We start from the raw sequence: 18,177 nt of genomic DNA on the forward strand, positions 1-18,177 counted from the left end.
ATGAACTGAGAGTGGTCCCTAGCTAGGCACCAGCAGAAGTGTGGGGACCTCAGTCCTAAACTACAACAACAGCGTTCTGCCAAGCACCACCTAAGCTTGAAAGAAGACTCCAAGCTCTAGGAAGGAAAGCAATTCAGTTAACACATTGATTTTTGCCTCATGAGACTCTGAAAAAAGACCCAGCTAACCTGTGCCTACATTCCTGACTTATGAAAATTGTGTTAACTAATTTGTGCTGTTTTAAGCCACAAATTTTGTGGGAATTTGTTATGCTGCAATAGAAAATTGATAGAGTTATCCGATTTTGTCAAGATTACTTGTGGCTTCCCCCCACCATCTTTGAAATTATTTGCAAATTGTCACAGCTCTTAGTGGCTATTTCACTGGAGAAATCTCTTAATTCCTGCTCCCTATTTTCTATCCCTTTCTCCCATTTTTCCTATCAACACCTCTGCCCAAACCTGGTTCAGCATTCCTGAGAGTTTGGACAAACAGGCAAGCATAGGAGAACTAACCAATTATAGTTCGGAACCTTGGACAGCATTTCTCCCCATGATGGCCTATTGATCCCTCCCTTGACACCTGTGCTTTCCATCCATGGCACCCTTGAGCACATGAATTCAATTATTTTGTCTGTCATTCTTCCAGTTTGGTGCTATATTTCCTAAGCACCTAAAGTCAGTAACCAGTGGAAGAATAAAATTTCTACACAGGTCAATGTTTGCTTTTGTCCCTCATTTATATCCCCTTTCTCCAAGAAACTGTCTATACTATTCTAGACTGCCTAATTCCTCTAACATACCATGTTTCACAGTATTTGCATATGCTTCATACAGTTCACATAGATTATGTTAACTTCCCTATCCCTATCTAATGTTCTTTCTTTCTAATACGATTATGATTAACCTAAATGAAGGAATTGTATTTTGTACATTAATACAACCTTAACTATTGATCAATATATTTGTATTGGTTGAAGAGGCCATGGAAAATACCATCAACTTTAGTCTTGGAAAAAAATACTTTTAAAATTGATGAGAATGGATTATCACCCTCTGGTGCATACTGCCCATGTAAGAATCTTCTACCCTGAATGTAGGCAGAACCTGTGACTATAATAAAAATTAAGACACCAAACTGATTTCATGGCAAATTCATTTATCAAATTTTACCTTAGACCAGGCCTAAAAAGAGAAAATCTAGATTTGAGGAAATAAGAGGATAAAACTCATGGACATTAACCAGTTTTATGCCCAAGCTTTCTCAAAAATCAAAATAATATGAGAACTACAGAGACAAAGGGTTATATCAGAGACAAAGCTACCTGAGGCCCCTTTCTGTTTCTCAGGTGACAAAGTTCCTGAGGACCCTCCTTAATTAAAGTGGTGTGTTGGCCAGCAGTCAGCATGAGGCAAGGAGCCAAAGAGATCAAAGTATTCAAAACAAGAGTCTCCAAAGATTTTACCTACTGCCATGCAGGAAGGGCCACATAAGTGTCTAGAAATAACCTATGCTTCCATGCAAGGCAATAATTATGCTTCTTGACAAGGAACATTAAACAGACTCATTGCAAGGGTTCTGGGCACCAAAAGTCTTGCTTCTGTGATTCCTATATTTCAGATTGTGCAGCTTAAAAAAAAAGTCTAAACCTGCACTGCAAGAACTAGGAATTTTCTATTTCCATCAATTTAGGGGCTTTTGGAGGACAGTCATGGCCATACTCTAATACACCTTTAAAGAAGTCAGTTCTTTTGTAGCTATATAGTCTTCTGGGTATTGACCAAAAGAAAATAAATAGAAAATTGTCTCTGAAAGAAAGCAATATATGTAAACACATAATTATAATAAAACATGAGAAAGTGACACAATAAAAATATGAATAAATTGCTTTGGTAGAACAGAAAAAAAGGAACTAATTCTCACTGGGGAAGGTTTTAAGTTGTAAGATAAATTCCAACAAATTGGAAAGTCATGCAAACTGATGTTTAAACATTTAGATATTTGTACAAATAACACAAAGCAGAAAACAAAAACCAAAAATTTCTGAACTGAGACAGTTAATGTGGGGGAAGAACTCAGAGCTCAGTAAAAAGACTTCATGTGCCAAGCACTTACGAAAAACACTGAGGGTAAAGAGTCATTGTTACTGAGTTTGGAGTCACACGGCATTGCCTCTCTTTCCCCAGATCTTCTTCCATGTTTTATGCTCTATGGGATCAACTTTGAATGGTGCTTTGTTTACATGTCTGCCTGGGATAACATTGATCCAAGCAGATACCAACACAGAGTTACGGAGGGAACCACACTGAGTCAGCACTGGGAAACAAAGACCAACAAAGGTACAATGGAAGTCATCATGTGCGGAGGTACAATGGAAGTCATCATGTGCGGGAAGTATATGGGCATAGGTGTGTGGTGAAAGATATCAGCATGGTGAGTCAATGCCTGGGGACAGTATGGACACAGGGAAGGTGGGTACATATACAGAGAAGACAGAGGAAAAGGGATCAGTGTGTGGAAATTAATGGAAGAGAGACAAACTAAAGTGCAGATGGTAAGTTACAGAATACAGAAGGAGAAAGAGAAAGAGAAATAAACAGAATCCAAGAAGTAGATGTTAGCAGAGGCTTAAAAACAGAGAAAGAGGTAAGGATACGGGGCAGAGATGGACAGATTACTCACAATGCCAGCTCAGTAGAGTAGAACTTCACTGGTTGCCTTTCAGTTTCACAAGACTGTCCATTCAGCATATTCTATGGAACGCCATGCCCTAGAAATATATTTTCAGGGCAAGAAAAAGCTGCTTTCTTTCCTTCTACCTTGCCTTTCCAATGTCAGGTTTCAGCAATACTCCTCTGTATTACATGTACACATGATAAGTAATCTATTATGACCATTCCAATCTATTTTTAAAATTTCATGATTTTATGACAAGGAAATTGAGAATTATAAAGGGAAATGTTTAGCCAATTATTTAAAGGCAACATGCCAAATGGGAAGAGAAGCACATTAATTATACTCCTGTGATCCAGCTACGATCCCAATTAAAATAGCCAAGAGCTGGGCAGGCAGTATCTCTGGCTACATTTAGCTAACAGCCCATTTCTACTTTACATTTCCAGCCCAGTCTATAAAGCCAATGAGAAATGTAATAGCAGCAGCATCAGGACTCCTGAAAGCAGCCACAACATATTGCTGTGGTCAAACCTAAGAGATCTTTCTGGTCTTTGAAGACCTGCCACAGGGGAGGTGGATACCGAGCAGCACGCCTTCTTGCTAACAAGAAGAAATTTACTCCAGTATAAAGAGAGAGGGACAACAGAAAAAATAATGTTTTCCCCTTCTGATTGCAATTTCTGTAGTCACCTTCTCTCCCAAGCCCTTATTAGGAAAGTCTGTCTGCTTTCTCCAAATACTATAAATTCATAGTCTTCCAATTATATGAACCTATCTACAAGGGCAGTTTGGCCCAAGATCCTACTTGGAGTGAAAACTCATCAAATAGAAAAGAAAAATAGCCCCATTATCAGAAAGAAAAAATGGTATTTCTTCATTTGGTAATTACATTTATGATAACATATATGCTAATTCTTCCCTAGATGAGCAGTTCCAAGCTGGAGGAGAGTGACAGGAGGCTGGGGTGGACTCTGGGTGAGTAAAACAGACCCAAGAGAGCTCTGAAAAAATTACAACCCATGGTGAATCTAAAGCTTAGAGCCAAGCAAAACCTTAATCCAAAGAAGCTAGGAAGAGAAGCATACATAAAAGAGGAAGCAAAATAGGAACCAAGAAAGTAGGGCCCATCCTAGGATACTTCCTGCGTACAAGAGGGGGATTCAGGGCCTTCCTGCAGAGCTCATCGTACTCATCCACCTGAGCAGAGGGAGCTCTAAGAGTAAGACTATGTGGCACCACATCCCTGACGAGTAATTTTCTAGACATTCCTGAAGTTCTTGCAATAGTCAAAATCTCACAACTTTACTAAGCAACCCATTTCAATGCTGGACATCTTCAGTTACCAGAAAAGATGATCACAAGACCTGATTCAGGAATTTCTGCCTTCTATCACCCCACTATCTCTTAATGTCACATCAGTCTTTCTGCAGCAGCAGACCTCACCTCTACTTCACACACTTCTTCCTTCAGTCCAAGCCCTTTGTAACGTTCTTGGTTTGAGTTTTTTAAGTACACTACTGCTGGACTTGTGCTTTCCTTGACTGTTTTCCTTGGTGCCTGACACTCTTTTCGTATTCATTTTTGATGCTCTTCCTGCTGTCTTCACGTGGGTCTATCAATAAACTGAGTTTTTAGGTTCTTCCTGTGCAGCCACTTTAATTTCTAAGTAGATCTCTATTTTTTTCTTTTCTAAATTATTCACCATTGTATTTGGAATTGTACTTATTTTTCAAACATCCAACTTTTTGAGCCACAGGATAGTATATTATTAGAGTGTTTACTGTGGAAGCAAAGATAACATATCACAGTGAAAAGACACACTATAGATCCTGAGGTGCACAGAGGGCATGGATTGATGTCCATATGAATACTACAATAGACATCCCCTTCTAGACACCCCTTCAGGAGAGTTATTGCATAGATCAGGAGAACAACAGCACCACATGGGAAGTGGATGCTAAGCTGGGCCCACTCACTGGCTAAGTGGTTTGTTTCTGTTGACCAGGCTTTCATCATGAGTGATTCTAATTATTGCTTCAACAAAATCATAAATCTCAATAAATCATGAATATTGGGTGGTTTTACAGTAGCTAAAATCACAGATGTCAAATTGACAAATGTTAAAAGCCTAAGGCAGGAATCAAAACACAAATGTTTATAGGAGCCATACAGGAAATGAGCAACTCAAGATGAATGGAAGACAATAGTGAGTTGCAAAAACTACATTTAATTGGGAAGAGATGAAATAACAGGCAGAGCAAACATTGATATAGCACCTATTTTGAACCAGGCATGGTTTGAGGAGATTTAGAGATACTGATTTATTTAATTCACACACAAAAAAAACTGTATCACACAGTTCCCTTGTTATCCTCTAATTTAAACGTAATTTACAAGTAGAAAAGCTAAAACACAATGAATTTAAAATATGAGCACATACCCCATATAAGTGGGGCATCTGCTACTCAAGTCCAACTAATTGTTGTCTTTAATATCAGGGATTCAATGTTGTCAAATTTGATTTTATAGAGAAGCTCGGAATTCAAATCTGTGTATTAAATCTTAGTTTAAGATTATGACTTGTAATATTTAAATATATCAGCCATGCATGGTCAAATATTTCCTGCACTAAGCCAAGGACACTAGTTTGTGTTTCTAGTATATAGTTAGTACACCTTTATAGAGATCTTCCATAAGAATGGCATCTCTGCAGTTAACACTTTCTGCATTTCCTTTCTGGAAAACTCAGGAATAACAAGATAAAGGATTCCTTAGTGATACATACACAAAATAAATGGAATTTCTAGCCCATAAGTCCTTTGAGTAGATGCACACACCCCACTGTTGCTATATAAGACCACAGTTTCTTAATTCCAGAATGGCAGAAAAAAACTATGTGTAGAGCTGGTAAAAGTAAATCCAACAGCTAAAAAGCATCTTCTGGCCAGGTGCAGTGGCTCACGCCTGTAATCCCAGGACATTAGGAGGCTAAGGCAGGCAGATCATGAGGTCAGGAGTTTGAGACCAGTCTGGCCAACATAGTAAAACCCATCTCTACTAAAAATAAAAAAAACATTAGCCAGGTCTGGTGGCGTGTGCCTGTAATCCTAGCTACTTAGGAGGCTGAGGCAGGAGAATCACGTGAGCCCACAAGGCCCAGTCCAGGTGACAGTGCGAGACTCTGTCTCAAAAAAAAAAAAAAAAAAAAAATGCATCTTCTATAACCCAGGATTCCCTGGGTTCGACCCTTTTATAGGGTAGGCCCTCGTACTGGGCTTGCTTGCCTGCTAAGAATTGGCTATCGGGGGGTCAGAAACCTGTAATATGTTTGACTAATAGTATTTTGAGGCATTTTTGTACACACTACGTTTTCTTATTTCTCTTTTGGTTTTCTCTGGGTTCTTCAGCAATGTTTATTTTCTAAAATTAATCTGGTCTTGGCTTTAAAAAGGCAAAGAGCATGATTTCCCTAATACTTGTGTTATGAAGAAAGGGAGAGCAGGAGCATCAACAGAAATAAAAATAAAAGAACCTCAAGGGTCTCTATACCTATCCTTTGAAAACCAAGGAAAAACCGGTTAAAGAAGATAGAAACAAGATTTATCATCTATCTCCTCAATTTTTTTTTATTTTTAGCACCTTCTTTAAGTCTTCATATTCACAACCTCATTCAGAACCTTATCTTTTCCATTTCATTATCTCCTCGCTGGCCTCCCAGACTCCAAGCCTCACCAGCATTTTCTAATCCATTCATCATGCTTTGGTACGAGCTCACTGAAAAATTATTTTATTGCTGACCAAGTTAAGGTACAGTATCATTGTCTTACTTAAAACATTTTTTTTTCTTTTTTTTTGGAGACGGAGTTTCGCTCTTGTTACCCAGGCTGGAGTGCAATAGCGCGATCTCAGCTCACCTCCTCCTCCTGGGTTCAGGCAATTCTCCTGCCTCAGTCTCTTGAGTAGCTGGGATTACAGGCGCACGCCACCATGCCCAGACCAGGATAGTCTCGATCTCTTGACTTCGTGATCCACCCGCCTCGGCCTCCCAAAGTGCTGGGATTACAGGCTTGAGCCACTACACCCGGCCTACTTAAAACATTTAATGCTAAAACGGCAACTCAAACACTATTAAAATAATCCTTTAACATTTTCTATGAGGTCAATATTACCCTGATATCAAAACCAGGCAAAACTATCACAAGATATAAAAGTACAGACCAATATCCCTCATATATATAGATGCAAAAATTATCTGTAACAAAATATTATTAGCAAACTGAGTTCAACATATAAATAGGATTATATACCACAATGTGGGTTTACCCCAGAAGAAAGGTTGCTTCAATGTATAAAAAGCAATCAATACAGCACATGAATCAAATACGGGCCAAAACTGTATTATTATCTCAATGGACAATGAAAAAGCATCTGTCAAAATCCAACAACTTTGCATGATATAAATGTAAATTAGGAATAGAAGATAACTTCTTTAACTTGATAAAGGACAACTATGAAACACTCACAGCTAACATTATACTTGGTGAAAAACTGAATGTCTTACTCTAACATAAGGGAGACAGGGCTATACACTCTTGCTACTACTATTCAACATTGTACTGGATATTTTAGCTAGGAAAACTAGGCAAGAAAAGGAAGTAAGATCCCAGCACTTTAGGAGGCCAAGGTGGGAGGATCATAACGTCAGGAGATCGAGACCAGCATGGCCAACATGGTAAAAACCCATCTGTACTAAAAGTACTACAATTAGGTAGATGTAGTGGTACGCACCTATAGTCCCAGCTACTCAGAAGTCTGAGGCAGGAGAATCACTGGAACCTGGGAGGTGGAGGTTGCAGTGAGCTGAGATTGCACCACTGCACTCCAGCCTGGAGACAGAGCAAGACTCAAAAGAAAGAAAAAGAGAGAGAGAAATTGAGAGAGAGAGAGAGAGAGAGACAGAGAAAGAGAAAGAGAGAGAGAGAGAGAGAGAGAGAAGGAAGGAGGGAAGGAAGGAAGGAAGGAAAGAAGGAAGAAAGGAAGGAAGGTAAGTTGAGAGGCAGCCAGATTGGAAATGAAAAAGTAAAACCATGTTTTTAGATGACATGATCTTGTACATAGAACATTCCAAGGAATCCATTAAAAACTATGAAAACTAACAAATGACTTTGGTAATGTTGCTAGATACAAGATAAATATGTAAAAAATTAAGTGTATCTTTATACACTAGCAATGAGCAGTCTGAAAAAAAAGTTGAGCAGACCAATTTTGAAATGGCATCAAAAAATACTTAGGAATAAATTTAACAAAAGAAGTACAGGACTTCTACACTGAAAACTATAAAAACTAATAACTATAAAACATTGTTGAAAGAAATTAAAGAAAAACTAAATAAATGTACAGATAGCCCATGGATCAAAAGACTTCATGTCGTTAAAATGGCAATAAAGTTTCCAAACTGATCCACAGATTCAACAAAATACCTATAAAAATTCAGCTGTCTTTTATGCATAAATTGAAAATGGATCCTAAAATTTATATGAAAATGCAAGTAAAAAGTTTTAAAATGATCAGAGAACTCATGCTTCCAACTTCAAAAGTTACTATAAAGCTATAATAATCAAGATAATGTGGTACTGAAATAAGGTGAGATATATAGATCAATGGAATTGAATTCAGATTCCATTTTAGAAAGCCTTCAATTTATGGCCAGCTGATTTTTAACAAGGGTGTGAAGATCATTTAATAGTGCAAGAATAGCCTTCAACAAATAGTATTGGGACAACTGGCTATGTACTTGCAAAAGAATGAAGCTGGAACCCTGCCTCATTCCATTTACAAAATTAATTCAAAATGAGTGAAAGGCCTAAATGTAAGATCTAAAACTACTCTTAGAACAAAACATAGGAGTAATTCTTTGTGACCTTGGGTTATGCAATGATTTCATGGATATGGCACCTAAAGTACAAGTGGTGAAAGAAAAAAACAGATAAATTGAACTTCATCAGAATTTAAAACTCTTCTGTTTCAAAGGACATCCTCAAGAAAGCAAAACATCAACCCATGAAATGGGAGAAAATATTTGTAAATATACACATCTGATAAGGGACTTGTATCCAGAATATGTGATTACTCTGTAACTCTATAATTAAAATGACATATAGACCAGGCATGGTGGCTCACACCTGTATTCCCAGCACTTTGGGAGGCCAAGGTGGGCAGAACCCTTGAGCCCAGGAATTCAAGACCAGCCTGGGCAATCTGGCAAAACCCTGTCTCTATAAAAAAACACAAAATTAGCTGGGTGTGTGGTGGCTCACACATGTAGTTCTAGCTACTCCTTAGACTGAGGTGGGCGGATTACCTGAGCTCAGGGAGGTCGAGGCTGCAGTAAGCCATGCTTCCATCACTGCACTCCAGCCTGAGTGACAGTGAGACTCTGTCTCAAAAAAAGAAAATAATGTATAATTTAATTTAAAATGGTGTTTCAGACTACATTTTGTAGCTCCCAATATTATATTTTGCAGGCTTAATGTCTTATGTCACTTTATTTGGAGATATGTAGTATAATTAGGTGATTAAGGTTAAGTGATGTCAGAAGGGTGGAGTCCTAATCCAATACGATTTCCTAACAGGAAGAGATTTGAGGTCCATGGGCAGAGACCAAGTGAGGGCATGGTGACAAGCAGTTATCCGCAAGCCAAAGAGAAAGGTCTCAGGAGAAACAAAACCTGCCGACACCTCAATCTTAGACTTCCAACATCCAGAACTGTGAGAAGATAAATTTCTTTTATTTAATCCACTCAGTCTGTGGTTTTTTATAATATGTCTGGCAGACTAACACAAATGAATTTGAATAAACATACAAATGACCAATAAGTATGTAAAAATCTCAAGATCAGTAATGATCAGGGGAGCACAAATCGCAACCACAATAAAATACCACTTTACACTCACTGGGATAGTTGAAATAAAAAAGATGCTAAAGTGTGTTTCTAAAAATACAGAAAAATTGGAATCCTCATTTATTGCTGGTGGAAATGTAAAATGGTGCAGCCACTTGAGAAAGGAGTGTGGCAGTTCCTCAAAAATTAAACATAAAGTTATCCATAAAACCCAGTAATTCCTCTTCTAGCTATATACCCAAAACAAATATAAATATAGGCTCACACAAAACTTGTATACATATGTTCATAGCAGCAGAATTTGTAATAGCCAAAAAGCCAAACTCAAATATCAAGCAATTGATAAATGAATTTAAAGGTGTAGTACCTCTGTGAAATGTAACATTATTCAGCCATAAAAGAAATCAAGTGCTGATACATGCTACAACATGGATGAACCTGGAAAACATTATGTTGAGTAAAAGAAACTTGTCACAAAATATCACATATTGTAAAATTCCATTTATATAAAATGTAGTGATTATGTTCCATAGAGACAGAAGTAAATTGGTGATTGCTAGGGGATGGGGATGGGGTAAATGATGGGCAAGTATTAATGGGTACAGAGTGTTTTGGAGAATAATAGATATTCTGAAATCACATTGTGGTGACATTGCATAACTCTGTGACTATAGCAAAAACCGCTGGATGAACACTAAAAGATAAATCATCAATAAATCTCAATAAAGCTATTACTTTTAAATGATGCTTTGGCATCTCCCCTTTGCCTGCAGAGTTAAGTCCAGGCTCCTTCATTGGACCTCTTTAATCTAACTTTACTTATTTTTCCAGGGTTGTTCCCCACTGCTTCAATATCCTCATCTATTTTCTTTTAACTGAAGGTACTCTGTTTCTTATCTCCCTGGAAATTCATGCTCATTCTTTTATACCAAGCTCAAGGGTCACTTCCTGTCTAGTTTCCCAATCAGCATATTTGATTATTCTCCAGTTTGTGCCTCTGGTGTATATTTTACATATTTCTGAGCACTTAGGTTTTTTCCAAAGAATACTAGGAAATATTTCCTGTGGTAGTAAAACAAATCTTGGGATTTTAAAAAATAGTTAAAGTCCACCATTTAAAAAATCATGATATGTTTAAAATTAAATGAAATACCATGGTGTCTCCCATTTATTGACAGTGGGCTACAAATGATCAGTTCATGATATGATGGTAACTTACCTCCACAATAAGAATGGAGAGAATGAGCTTTAATGGAAGGAATGGAAATAAATCTGTCAGAGACTACTTGATTTTATGAAAACATCATAAACTTCATTGAGAAAGTGCACATGCCACTGAGTAGAGAGAAGTGTGTATAAGCTGAAAAAATGTTGGAAAACTAGGACATAAAAAAATGGCAAATAACATGTAGTTTTAAGAGTTTTGTTCCATCACTCTCTTTTGGTTCCTGCAGATGCTGATGCAACAACCCCTGATCATATGTTGCTTTGCCATACTCTTAAGTTCAAATAAATGAGTAATTTCCATGTTTCCATTTTATACAAAGTTTATTGCACTTCTTTAGTGTTTCATTATGTTTGCCACATCTTTTAGGAAAAGGATGTACACTACAAAACCTAAATTTTTGGTATGACAGGTTGATAATGTAAAACTCATTGCTTTTGTGTCAGTACATTTTTATATTTACATTTAATTTTAGGTAAATGATGAGGGAGAACATATTAATACATTTTTCAATGGAATTAAATGAAAATCTTTCAAGATATAAATAATGAAGTATGAGTGGTTGAGTATATGGAAAATAAGGTAGTGATTAATATAGGAGAAATCAAAATGAAGAATAGTAATAAAGTTTATTTTTCTTGTTTTTCTTTTAAAGTAAGAATTTGAAAATTGTTTTTTAGGCAAGAAAAAGAAATAAAGGGTATCCAAATTGGAAAGGAAAAAATCAAATTGTCTCTATTTGCAGATGACATGATTGTATATCTGGAAGACCCCATCATCTCAGCCCAAAATCTCCTGAAACTGATAAACAACTTCAGCAAAGCCTCAGGATACAAAATCAACGTGCAAAAATCACAAGCATTCCTATACACCAGTAATAGACTTCAAGAGAGCCAAATCAAGAACGAACTGCCATTCACAATTGCTACAAAGAGAATAAAATACCTAGGAATACAACTAACAAGGAACGTAAAGGACCTCTTCAAGGAGAACTACAAGCATTGCTCAACGAAATAAGAGAGGATACAAACAGATGGAGAAATATTCCATGTTCATGGTTAGGAAGAATCAACATCATGAAAATGGCCATACTGCCCAAAGTAATTTACAGATTCAATGCTATTCCCATCAAGCTACCAATGACCTTCTTCACAGAACTGGAAAAAAACACCTTAAACTTCATATGGAACCAAAAGAGAGCCCGCATAGCCAAGTCAATTCTAAGCAAAAAGAACAAAGCAGGAGGCATCACACTACTGGACTTCAAACTATACTACAAGGCTACAGTAATCAAAACAGCATGGTACTGGTACCAAAACAGAGATATAGACCAATGGAACAGAACAGAGGCCTCAGAGGAAATACAAACATACCCACAACCATCTGATCTTCGACAAACCTGACAAAAACAAGCAATGGGGAAAGGATTCCCTGTTTAATAAATGGTGTTGGGAAAACTGGCTAGCCATGTGCAGAAAGCAGAAACAGGACCCCTTCCTGACACCTTACACCAAAATTAACTCCAGATGAATTAAAGACTTAAACATCAAACCTAACACCATAAAAACCCTAGAAGAAAATCTAGGCAAAACCATTCAGGACATAGGCGTAGGCAAGGACTTCATGACCAAAATGCCAAAAGCAAGGGCAACAAAAGCCAAAATAGACAAATGGGACCTAATCAAACTCCACAGCTTCTGCACGGCAAAAGAAACAGCCAGTAGAGTGAATTGGCAACCAAAAGAATGGGAAAAAATTTTTGCAGTCTACCCATCTGACAAGGGGCTGATATCCAGAATTTACAAAGAACTAAAACAGATCTACAAGAAAAAAACAAACAAGCCCATTCAAAAATGGGCAATGGATATGAACAGATACTTTACAAAAGATGACATACAGGAGGCCAACAAACATATGAAAAAATGCTCATCATCACTGGTCATTAGAGAAATGCAAACCAAAACCACATTGAGATACCATCTCACACCAGTTAGAATGGCGATCATTAAAAAATCGGGAAATAACTGAGGCTGGAGAGGATGTGGAGAAATAGGAACACTTTTACACTGTTGGTGGGAATGTAAATTAATTCAACCATTGTGGAAGACAGTGTGGCGATTCCTCAAGGACCTAAAAATAGAAATCCCATTTGATCCAGCAATCCCATTACTGGGTATATATCCAAAGGATTATAAATCATTCTACTACAAGGACATGTGCACACGAATGTTCATTGCAGCACTGTTTACAATAGCAAAGACATGGAACCAACCCAAATGTCCAACGATGATAGACTGGATAGGGAAAATGTGGTACATATACACCATGGAATATTACACAGCCATCAAAAACGATGAGTTCACGTCCTTTGTAGGGACAAGGATGAACCTGGAAACCATCATTCTCAGCAAACTGACACAAGAGCAGAAAATCAAACACCGTATATTCTCACTCATAGGCGGGTGTTGAACAATGAGAACACATGGACACAGGGAGGGGAGCACTACACACTGGGGTCTGGTGGGGGGAAATGGGGGAGGGATGGGGGGTGGGGAGGTGGGAAGAGATAGCATGGGGAGAAATGACAGATACAGGTGAGGGGACGGAAGACAGCAAACCACACTGCCATGTGTGTACCTATGCAATAATCTTGCATGTTCTTCACATGTACCCCAAAACCTAAAATGCAATTAAAAAAAAGAAATAAGAAAATAAAAATAAATTAAAAAATAAAAAAAATAAAAAAAATAAAAAAGAAAATTGTTTTTTATTCAACTATTAAAAAGAATGGATATATAGAAACTCAGTTACTTCTTCTCTTTAAAAGTTATGTTGGCAATGGAAATATAACCAAGCCATTACAGGGACATTGTGAATTCTATATATTAGGCCCAAAGGCAGGTACAATTTTTAAGGTCTCACAATGTCAAGGTAAACATAATGATGATAACGCATTCATATTGAACTCGCAAGTTAAGAAATCACTTTCACAAACATTATCTCATTTCAGTCTCATAACATCCTCCGGAGTAATGAAGTCAGGTTTTATCCCCATTCTATAGGTGAAAAAGCTAAAACCAGAGAGATTAGATAAATTTTACAAGATTAAAAACTCACTCACAGAACCAGAACTCAAGTTTCCTCACTCTTTTACTGAAGCTTTTTAACTTTTTACTTTCCCATTGCTAAGCTGCGGAACTGTGTAAAGGAGATGCCAAACTGCTAAGAATATTAGGATTAAGAAACAAAAGCTAGAGATTACACTCAGGTACAGGGTATAGAGTCCCTGTGATTCATTAGTTTCTGTGCTGGGTGCTAGGAAAACCATGAAAATAAGCTTTTAGGTTTCCTTATACAACTTAAAATGTGTCATGACAGAAGTAAGGAAGCCGTGGACTCAATGACAAGTGACATTAACATATAGAGAATATTCACAGAGTAGTTAAGAAACAAAACGTAAGTCAGTGAAATATGCATAGAAAGACTAACTTTGTGCAAGACAGAGAGAGAGAGATTAAAGTACCTTACACTTAAGCCCGTTGTGGAAGGACAGAATTTCCATTTTTGACCTACTGCTACAAAAATAACTATAAACCTTAAACTTTATTGATGTTCTGCCTACTAACAATATATGACTTTGTTTTTCATGATCTACTGTTAAACCTGCTTCTTTTTAATTCAAACTGACTTCTTGGACTATTCAGTTTTATAACATTGCTACCTTTTCTGTGACACATTAGAAGCTATCATTTATTGAAATTACCAATTCATGTTTAAAAGATACTGTCTAAGTCTGCAAGGGTTGTCATAACAAAATATCACAGACAGCATGGCTTAAACAACAGAAATTCATTTTCTCATAGTTCTAGATAGAGGATAGAAGTCCATGGTCAAGATGCCAGCAAATTCAGAGTCTAGTGACGGTGCTTTTCGTGGTTTGAAAACAGCTATCACAGGGCCTTTCCTTGGTTCATGAATTGAGAGAGAGAAAAAGGGAGAGCAGAGGGCATGGGAGAGAACACTCTGGTGTCTCCTCTTACAAGGATGCTAATCCTGTCAGATTAGGGCCCCACCCTTATAACCTCTTTTAACCTTAATTATTTCCTTAGAGGCCTCATCCCCAAATACAGCCAACCTGGGAGTTAGGGCTTCAAGATAATGGATTTTAGTGGGACACAAACATTTAGCTCCTAACACACACTTCCTCTTAAAATATGAAACCTTGGAAAGAAAGTATATGTACATCTACTTCTTCTGTTCTTCTAATTTTAAAGCCTTTTATCTTATTTGATATTTATCATCTTTCCAAGTGGGAGTCCCAAGATTTCTCATGTTCCCAAGTCCTTTTGATCAATTCAGCATCCCTTCTCTAGACTTACTGAGTTTTTTAAAGTCAACTTTATTAAGATGTAATTTGCATACAATAAAATTCATCTATTTTAAGTGTCCAGTCATGAATGCTGCCAAATATGACAACCATCACAACCAATAAATAGAACATTTATATGGCCCATACTCTTGTGCTCTTTCGCATTAATCACCACACTCATGACACCAGACAGCGATTGATCTGCTTTCTCTCACTATAAATGAGCTTTGCCTACTCTAAATTATTCCATAAATGAAATAATATAGTATATGCTTTTCTACCAAGCCTATTTCATGCAACATTTTTGAGACTGACCCACACTGGCGTGTATGTCAGTAGCTCCATCCACTTCATTACTGCATAGTGGTGCTCCACTGTTTGTGTGCATGTGTGTACAATTAGCTTATCTACTGACATGTTCGTAAATGTTGAATTGTTTCCAGACTTGGGCCATTACAAATAAAGCTACTCTGTCTATAAATCTATGTGAATAGCTGTATGTAAATCTTTGCGTGAACATATGTTTTCATTGTCTTGGATAAATATCTAGAAATTGCTAAGTTGCATTGTAAGTATATCCACAACTTTATAAGAAACGAGCACACTGTTTTTGCAAGTTGGCTGTGGTATTTTATATTCCCACTAACATGAATGAGAGTTCTAATTGCTACGTTCTCCACAGCACTTGTTACTACCACTCTTAAAATTTTTGGCCATGGTAATGTATATGTAGTGGTTTCAGTTTTGCATTTCCTGAAGGTAAATGATAGTAAACATTTCACATATTTATTGGCCATTCACATATCTTCTTTTGTGAAATATCTGTGCAACTCATATATTATGCACATTTAATTTATGTAAATATTTTCTGCCATTCCATGGATTGACTCTTTAATTTTTTTATTCAATGCAGGAATTTTTAATTTTGGTTATGACCAATTATCACTCTTTTGGTTCATGCTGTCATACCCTAAGAAGCCTTTGCACACTCTCATGTCATAAAGATTTTCTTTTATATTTTAGTAATGTTACAGATTTATGTGTTCTAGAAGTTTTATGGATTTATCTTTATGTTTAGGTCTCTGATCAATTTGTACTTATTTTTTATACATTATGTGAGGTGGGAATCAATTTTATTTTCAAATTAATATCCAGGTTTTCCATCACAATTTGTTTAGAAGTGTCCTTTCTCCAAGTGAATTGCTTCAAGATCTTTGTGGAAAATCTATGGAGCATATATATGTGGGTCTATTTCTAGTCTTATAATCTGTATATTCATCTGCACACCATAATACACAGTGTTGATTATTGTTGCTTGATCGTTAAGTTTTTTTATTGAAATCAAAAAGTGAAAACCTTGTCACTTTGTATCTTCTTTTTAAGACTTTTCCCCCATTTTAATTAGGGTTTTTAGAAACTCATGTCTGCCTGTTGAATTTTTTCAGATTATGTTTCTGTAACTATTATGAACATGTGTTTTTCTAATGTATTTAAAGGATGAATTGCATTGATGGATTTTTCAAATGTGAAACAAATTTGCATTCCTGAGATAAATTCTCTCTTGTCATAAAGTATATTATACTTGTATATATGGTATTTTATTCAACTTGTTAATATTTTGTTAAAGATTTCTGCATCTGCAATCATGAGAAATATTGCCATGTAATTATTTTCTTATAATATAATTATGGTATCAGAAAAGTGTTCCCTCTTCTATTTTCTGAATTTTTTTTTTGGAACTGGCATTATTTCTTTCTTAAATTTTTGGTAGAATGTACCAGTGAATCCATTTGCATTTGTGTTTTCCGTACGGGAAGGTTTTTAACTATAAATTCAATTTACTTAAAAGACAGATCTTGATTTAGTTAATTTATTCTTGAGTGAGTTTTCAGTTTTTATCTTACATGGAATTTCTCTACTTCATCTAAAATGTATAATTTTTGACATAAATTTGTTCATATTATTCCCTTGTTATTGTTTACTCTCTACAGGAACCAAAGTGATATTCCTGCACTCATTCTCAACACTGGTTGACTGATTTTGCTTCAGTCTGATTCAAAGTTTATTAACTTTTAAATAGTTTCAAGGAGTAAGCTTTTGGTCTCATTGATTTTAAATTGTCTTCCATTTTCTTTATTTCTTTATTATTTATTATTGTCTTCCTGCTGCTTGCTTTGAGCTTAATTTGTTCTTCTTTTTCTAGTATCTAAAGGTGTAACTTTAGATTACTGATTTAAAACATTACTTCTTTTCTAATACAAATATTTCATACTCTAAATACCTCACTAAACTTTCTTTACTTGCATTTCACACAATTTTTTTTTTTTCAGAGACACTCTCTTTTTCTCCCAGGCTGGAATGCAGTGGTGTGATCACAGCTCACTGCAATCTCCAATTCCTGGGTTCAAAGTAATCTCATCTCAGCCTCCGAAGTAGCCAGAGCTACTGGTGCACACCACTACTTTTGGCTAATTTTGTTTTTTCTTCTTATTTTTTTAGAGATGGGGTCTTGCTATGTTGCCCAGATTCTAGGTCTCAAGTGATCCTCTTACCTTGGCCCCCCGTGAAGCTCTGGGATTAGAGAAGCCAGCCACCCATGCCCCATTCCTTCCACACATTTCTACTTGCTGTTTTAATTTTTATTTCATTAAAATTAGTTTCTAATTCACCTTAAGGTTTATTGCATAACCCATGAATTACTTAGAAAAAGACTGCTTAATTTTCAAGTATTTGATTATTTTCTAGGTACCTTCCTGTCATCAAATGTCGTGGTCCAGAAATACGTCTTGTATAATGTGAAGCCTTTTAAATTTGTTCAGATTTGTTTTGTGTTCTCAAATAAGATTTATCTTGGTAAATGTACCAGGTGCATATGAAAACATTGTGATTCTGCTATTGTTATTCCATAAATGTCATTTAGTTCAAATTGCTTGACAGTGTTGTTCTGGTCTTTCACATTCTCATTGATTTTCTGTCTACATGCTCTATTATTATGAATTTGTGCA

The 18,177-nt window shown here is 36.4% G+C and overlaps 1 protein-coding gene across 3 annotated transcripts in view; it reads right to left on the reverse strand.

Moving 5' to 3' along the window:
• GAP43 (growth associated protein 43) overlaps positions 1-18,177 on the reverse strand; it is a 455,759-nt gene that overhangs the window by 378,772 nt on the left and 58,810 nt on the right. The gene's annotated exons all lie outside the window — the stretch shown is intronic.

Source organism: Saimiri boliviensis, chromosome 8 (assembly GCF_048565385.1).
Source record: "Saimiri boliviensis isolate mSaiBol1 chromosome 8, mSaiBol1.pri, whole genome shotgun sequence".
In the NCBI taxonomy this organism is placed as follows: Eukaryota; Metazoa; Chordata; class Mammalia; order Primates; family Cebidae; genus Saimiri; species Saimiri boliviensis.